Consider the following 8,062-nt stretch of genomic DNA (forward strand, 5'->3'; position numbering starts at 1 on the left):
TAATCTTCCAGATGATTGCGTCATTGACATAATTCTCCAATCACTGCCACCAAGCTACAAGAGCTTCGTGATGAACTATAATATGCAAGGGATGAATAAGACTATTCCCGAGCTCTTCGCAATGCTGAAAGCTGCGGAGGTAGAAATCAAAAAGGAGCATCAAGTGTTGGTGGTCAACAAGACCACTAGTTTTAAGAAAAAGGGCAAAGGGAAGAAGAAGGGGAACTTCAAAAAGAACGGCAAGCAAGTTGCTACTCAAGAGAAGAAACCCAAACCTGGACCTAAGCCTGAAACTGAGTACTTCTACTGCAAGCAGACTGGTCTCTGGAAGCGGAACTGCCCCAAGTATTTGGCGGATAAGAAGGATGGCAAGGTGAACAAAGGTATATGTGATATACATGTTATTGATGTGTACCTTACTAATGCTCGCAGTAGCACCTGGGTATTTGATACTGGTTCTGTTGCTAATATTTGCAACTCGAAACAGGGACTATGGATTAAGCGAAGATTGGCAAAGGACGAGGCGACGATGCGCGTGGGAAACGGTTCCAAAGTCGATGTGATCGCAGTCGGCACGCTACCTCTACATCTACCTTCGGGATTAATATTAGACCTAAATAATTGTTATTTGGTGCCAGCGTTAAGCATGAACATTATATCTGGATCTTGTTTGATGCGAGACGGTTATTCATTTAAATCAGAGAATAATGGTTGTTCTATCTATATGAGTAATATCTTCTATGGTCATGCACCCTTGAAGAGTGGTCTATTCTTATTGAATCTCGATAGTAGTAACACACATATTCATAGTGTTGAAGCCAAAAGATGCAGAGTTGATAATGATAGTGCAACATATTTGTGGCACTGCCGTTTAGGTCATATCGGTGTAAAGCGCATGAAGAAACTCCATACTGATGGACTTTTGGAACCACTTGATTATGAATCACTTGGTACTTGCGAACCGTGCCTCATGGGCAAGATGACCAAAACACCGTTCTCCGGCACTATGGAGAGAGCAACAGATTTGTTGGAAATCATACATACAGATGTATGTGGTCCGATGAATATTGAGGCTCGTGGCGGATATCGTTATTTTCTCACCTTCACAGATGACTTAAGCAGATATGGGTATATCTACTTAATGAAACATAAGTCTGAAACATTTGAAAAGTTCAAAGAATTTCAGAGTGAAGTTGAAAATCATCGTAACAAGAAAATAAAGTTTCTACGATCTGATCGTGGAGGAGAATATTTGAGTTACGAGTTTGGTTTACATTTGAAAAATTATGGAATAGTTTCGAAACTCACGCCACCCGGAACACCACAGCGTAATGGTGTGTCCGAACGTCGTAATCGTACTTTACTAGATATGGTACGATCTATGATGTCTCTTACTGATTTACCGCTATCGTTTTGGGGATACGCTCTAGAGACGGCCGCATTCACGTTAAATAGGGCACCATCAAAATCCATTGAGACGACGCCTTATGAACTGTGGTTTGGCAAGAAACCAAAGTTGTCGTTTCTAAAAGTTTGGGGCTGCGATGCTTATGTGAAAAAGCTTCAACCTGATAAGCTCGAACCCAAATCGGAGAAATGTGTCTTCATAGGATATCCAAAGGAGACTATTGGATACACCTTCTATCACAGATCCGAAGGCAAGACTTTTGTTGCTAAATTCGGAAACTTTCTGGAGAAGGAGTTTCTCTCGAAAGAAGTGAGTGGGAGGAAAGTAGAACTTGACGAGGTAACTGTACCTGCTCCCTTATTGGAAAGTAGTGCATCACAGAAAACTGTTTCTGTGACACCTACACCAGTTAGTGAGGAAGCTAATGATGATGATCATGAAACTTCAGAACAAGATACTACTGAACCTCGTAGATCAACTAGAGTAAGATCCGCACCAGAGTGGTATGGTAATCCCGTTCTAGAAGTCATGCTACTAGATCATGATGAACCTACGAACTATGAAGAAGCGATGGTGAGCCCAGATTCCGCAAAGTGGCTTGAAGCCATGAAATCTGAGATGGGATCCATGTATGAGAACAAAGTATGGACTTTGGTTGACTTGCCCGATGATCGGCAAGCAATTGAGAATAAATGGATCTTCAAGAAGAAGACTGACGCTGACGGTAATATTACTGTCTACAAAGCTCGACTTGTCGCAAAAGGTTTTCGGCAAGTTCAAGGGATTGACTACGATGAGACCTTCTCACCCGTAGCGATGCTTAAGTCTGTCCGAATCATGTTAGCAATTGCCGCATTTTATGATTATGAAATTTGGCAGATGGATGTCAAAACTGCATTCCTGAATGGATTTCTGGAAGAAGAGTTGTATATGATGCAACCAGAAGGTTTTGTCGATCCAAAGGGAGCTAACAAAGTGTGCAAGCTCCAGCGATCCATTTATGGACTGGTGCAAGCCTCTCAGAGTTGGAATAAACGCTTTGATAGTGTGATCAAAGCATTTGGATTTATACAGACTTTTGGAGAAGCCTGTATTTACAAGAAAGTGAGTGGGAGCTCTATAGCATTTCTGATATTATATGTGGATGACATATTACTAATTGGAAATAATATAGAATTTCTGGATAGCATAAAGGGATACTTGAATAAGAGTTTTTCAATGAAAGACCTCGGTGAAGCTGCTTACATATTAGGCATTAAGATCTATAGAGATAGATCAAAACGCTTAATTGGACTTTCACAAACCACATACCTTGACAAAGTTTTGAAGAAGTTCAAAATGGATCAAGCAAAGAAAGGGTTCTTTCCTGTGTTACAAGGTGTGAAGTTGAGTAAGACTCAATGCCCGACCACTGTAGAAGATAGAAAGAATATGAAAGATGTTCCCTATGCATCAGCCATAGGATCTATCATGTATGCAATGCTGTGTACCAGACCTGATGTGTGCCTTGCTATAAGTCTAGCAGGGAGGTACCAAAGTAATCCAGGAGTGGATCACTGGACAGCGGTCAAGAACATCCTGAAATACCTGAAAAGGACTAAGGATATGCTTCTCATATATGGAGGTGACAAAGAGCTCATCGTAAAAGGTTACGTTGATGCAAGCTTTGACACTGATCCGGACGATTCTAAATCGCAAACCGGATACGTGTTTACATTAAACGGTGGAGCTGTCAGTTGGTGCAGTTCTAAACAAAGCGTTGTAGCGGGATCTACATGTGAAGCGGAATACATAGCTGCTTCGGAAGCAGCAAATGAAGGAGTCTGGATGAAGGAGTTCATATCCGATCTAGGTGTCATACCTAGTGCATCGGGTCCAATGAAAATCTTTTGTGACAATACTGGTGCAATTGCCTTGGCAAAGGAATCCAGATTTCACAAGAGAACCAAGCACATCAAGAGACGCTTCAATTCCATCCGGGATCTAGTCCAGGTGGGAGACATAGAGATTTGCAAGATACATACGGATCTGAATGTTGCAGACCCGTTGACTAAGCCTCTTCCACGAGCAAAACATGATCAGCACCAAGGCTCCATGGGTGTTAGAATCATTACTGTGTAATCTAGATTATTGACTCTAGTGCAAGTGGGAGACTAAAGGAAATATGCCCTAGAGGCAATAATAAAGTTATTATTTATTTCCTTATATCATGATAAATTTTTATTATTCATGCTAGAATTGTATTAACCGGAAACATAATACATGTGTGAATACATAGACAAACAAAGTGTCACTAGTATGCCTCTACTTGACTAGCTCGTTAATCAAAGATGGTTATGTTTCCTAACCATAAACAAGTAGTTGTTATTTGATTAACGGGATCACATCATTAAGTGAATGATCTGATTGACATGACCCATTCCACTAGCTTAGCACCCGATCGTTTAGTATGTTGCTATTGCTTTCTTCATGACTTATACATGTTCCTATGACTATGAGATTATGCAACTCCCGTTTACCAGAGGAACACTTTGTGTGCTACCAAACGTCACAACGTAACTAGGTGATTATAAAGAAGCTCTACAGGTGTCTCCAAAGGTACATGTTGGGTTGGCGTATTTCAAGATTAGGATTTGTCACTCCGATTGTCGGAGAGGTATCTCTGGGCCCTCTCGGTAATGCACATCACTTAAGCCTTGCAAGCATTGCAACTAATGAGTTAGTTGTGGGATGATGTATTACAGAACGAGTAAAGAGACTTGCCGGTAAGGAGATTGAACTAGGTATTGGAATACCGACGATCGAATCTCGGGCAAGTAACATACCGATGACAAAGGGAACAACGTATGTTGTTATGCGGTCTGACCGATAAAGATCTTCATAGAATATGTAGGAGCCAATATGAGCATCCAGGTTCCGCTATTGGTTATTGACCGGAGACATGTCTCGGTCATGTCTACATTGTTCTCGAACCCGTAGGGTCCGCACGCTTAAGGTTACGATGACAGTTATATTATGAGTTTATGCATTTTGATGTACCGAAGTTTGTTCGGAGTCCCGGATGTGATTACGGACATGACGAGGAGTCTCGAAATGGTCGAGACATAAAGATTGATATATTGGAAGCCTATGTTTGGATATCGGAAGTGTTCCGAGTGAAATCGGGATTTTACCAGAGTACCGGGAGGTTACCGGAACCCCCCGGGAGCTAAATGGGCCATGATGGGCCTTAGTGGAAAAGAGAAGAGGCAGCCCTACATGGGCCGCGCGCCCCTCCCCTCCCTTGGTCCGAATAGGACAAGGAGAGGGGGCCGGCCCCTCTCTCTCTTTTCCCCCCTCCGTGAATCCTATTCCAACTAGGATTGGGGGGGGAATCCTACTCCCAGAGGGAGTAGGACTCTCCTGGCGCGCCCTCCTTGGCCGGCCGTCTCCCCCCCTTTAGTCCTTTATATACGGAGGCAGGGGCATCCCAGAGACACACAAGTTGATCCATGTGATCTTATTCTTAGCCGTGTGCGGTGCCCCCTTCCACCATAGTCCTCGATAATATTGTAGTGGAGTTTAGGCGAAGCCCTGCTGCAGTAGTACATCAAGATCGTCACCACGCCGTCGTGCTGACGGAACTCTTCCCTGACACTTTGCTGGATCGGAGTCCGGGGATCGTCATCGAGCTGAACGTGTGCTAGAACTCGGAGGTGCCGTAGTTTCGGTGCTTGATCGGTCGGGCCGTGAAGACATACGACTACATCAACCAAACGCTTCCATTGCGATATATAAGGTACATAGATCATACTCTCCCCTCTCGTTGCTATGCATCACTATGATCTTGCGTGAGCGTAGGAATTTTTTTGAAATTACTACGAAACCCAACAAAATCTTATACCATGGACTTAGAAGATTTTAACACTGCTTGTAAACTCCCATAGTGAGTTAATGCTAGTGAACCTTGCAAATCTGAATATAGAGACTTTCTTTCTAGTATAACTGTGGGGGAATCTAGGGAAATCACGCAAGCTACCATAGGGAGCATTTATTTTCCTGCTATACATTATTTTGCTCTCTTTATAAGTAGATGCATAAATGGTAAGGATGAGGCATGTCACATGTGTGTGCCAGATCTTAGTGTTCTCAAGAGTGCTGTATTAGGAGATAGATAATATAACTTGAGGGCCATTGTTGCACACAGGTTGCATAATAACAAAATTAATGGAGATTTCTTTAGTGGAATTTACGCAACCCTTTAGCTGATTTTCTTGAGATACTCATACGTGGAGATGATATTGAGTTGCCACCTGCTTATTTAGATTATAATGCCATGGTTCATTATCAGTTTGTTGAGAGGAACAATCAATTCCTCCAGTGCCGACTAATCTTTGATAGACGATGCATCTATCACGTCGCTCTCCCTACTCCTGCCTTCTTTGAATTTCAGGCAAAAGGGAGACATGTTATAACCAGGGAAATGGCGACCGAATACGAGAGGAGGACAGAGGCAGCTCGCCTCTAAGCTGCAGCTCGTCAAGCAATAGCTGATGCATCTCAGTACGACCGCAGCTTCAACTTCGGATATCCACCAGGCCATCCTTGGGCATAGACCAACTTAGGTCAAAAGCCTAAGCTTGGGGGAGTACGTATTTCCCACTAGCATTACATTCATGTTCACACACTCATGCTAGTTGTCGGTGCTCATACTTTTTCACTGTATCATCCATGCTAGTTTATTTTTCATTTTCTCGCTTTCTTCTTGTGTGTTTGAAAAACCTTAAGAAAAAACTAAAAAAATTATTTATAGCTTTTAGTTAATTTACTTTCCATGCCTGTAGTAGTAATAATTAAAAAGAAAACCCAAAAAGATTTCTCGTTCTTCTTTTGCTTGTTGGGAGCTTTCCCGTGTAAATAGTTTTATTTCTTTTCTTTCCTTTGGGGGTCGAGAGGAGAAGACCATGATTAAAATGTTGAGTGGCTCTCATATGTATTATTGTTGATCTAACAAAGATCCCATATTACCTTGTCTTCTCTCTTGAATTAAATGCTTGCAGATTCCAGCTTAGTCCAATGCACGTGCACTATTATTATTATCCACACCGTTCGGCCGTGCAAGTGAAAGGCAATAATGACGATATATGATGAACTTATTGAGATGAGAAAAACTGGTATGAACTCGACCTCTATTGTCATTGTAAATATGATTAGTTCATCGTTCCTGATTCAGCCTATTATGAAAGAAATATGTTTGCAATGACAATTAGAGATTGTAGTTGCTTATGACATGCTTAATTAGCTAGGAGTTTATAATGGTTTACCTTGCGTGCCAACATGCTATTAAAATGGTTGTGATGTGGTATGATAGGGTGGTATCCTCTTTTGAACGATTCGAGTGGCTTGACTTGGCACATGTTCACGCATGTAGTTGAAACAAAATCAACATAGCCTCTACGATATTTATGTTCATGGTGCATTATATCCTACTCATGCTTGCATTCAGTGTTGATTAATTTTAATGCATGTTCATGACTATTGTCGCTCTCTAGCTGGTCGCTTCCCAGTCTTTTTTCTAGCCTTCACTTGTACTAAGCGGGAATACTGCTTGGGCACCTAACTCCATAAACCCCAAAGTTGTTCCATATGAGTCCGCTATGTATCTACCTGCCGTTTCAAGTAAATTTGTATGCGCCAAACTCTAAACCTTCAAATAAACATTCTGTTTTGTATGCTCGAATAGCTCATGTATCAATTAGGGCTGTCTGTATCTTCCATGCTAGGCGGGTTATTCTCAAGAGGAGTGGACTCCGCTCCTCATTCACGAGAAAATGGCTGGTCACCGGGATGCCCAGTCCCATGCTTTATGCAAATCAAATCAAAATAACTGCAAACAAAACTCCCCCGGGACTCTTGTTAGTTGAAGGCACTCGTTGTTTCGAGCAAGCCATGGATTGATGCTTGTTGGTGGAGGGGGAGTATAAAATTTACCATTCTGTTTGGGAACCACCTATAATGTGTGTAGCACGGAAGATATCGAGATCTCTCGGTTGTTATGTTGACAATGAAAGTATACCGCTCAAAATATTATTCATATCTATTTCAAAACCAAGCTCTGGCACCTCTACAAATCCCTGCTTCCCTCTTCGAAGGGCCTATCCATTTACTTTTATGTTGAGTCATCATCCTCTTATTAAAAAGCACCAGTTGGAGAGCACCGCTGTCATTTGCATCCATTACTATTAGTTTACATTGAGTATGACTTGACTAGATCTCTTTTACCATGAATTACAATGTCTAGTCAGTCCTTGATCTTTAAAGGTGCTCTGCATTTATGTTTTGCGGTCTCAGAAAGGGCTAGCGAGATACCATCTTATTATATCATATTATGATTGTTTTGAGAAAGAGTTGTCATCCAAGATTTATTATTATTGCTCGCTAGTTGATTATGCCATTGATATGAGTAAACATGAGACCTAAATGTTATTGTGAATATGGTTAGTTCATAATTTTTGCTGAAAACTTGAATGCTGGCTTTACATATTTACAACAACAAGAGCAAACAGAGTTTGTAAAAGTTTTTGTTTATCACTTTCAGTTTATCAACTGAATTGCTTGAGGACAAGCAAAGGTTTAAGCTTGGGGGAGTTCATACGTCTTCGTCTTATCTACTTT

This window comes from Triticum urartu, chromosome 7 (assembly GCF_003073215.2).
Source record: "Triticum urartu cultivar G1812 chromosome 7, Tu2.1, whole genome shotgun sequence".
Taxonomy (NCBI): Eukaryota; Viridiplantae; Streptophyta; class Magnoliopsida; order Poales; family Poaceae; genus Triticum; species Triticum urartu.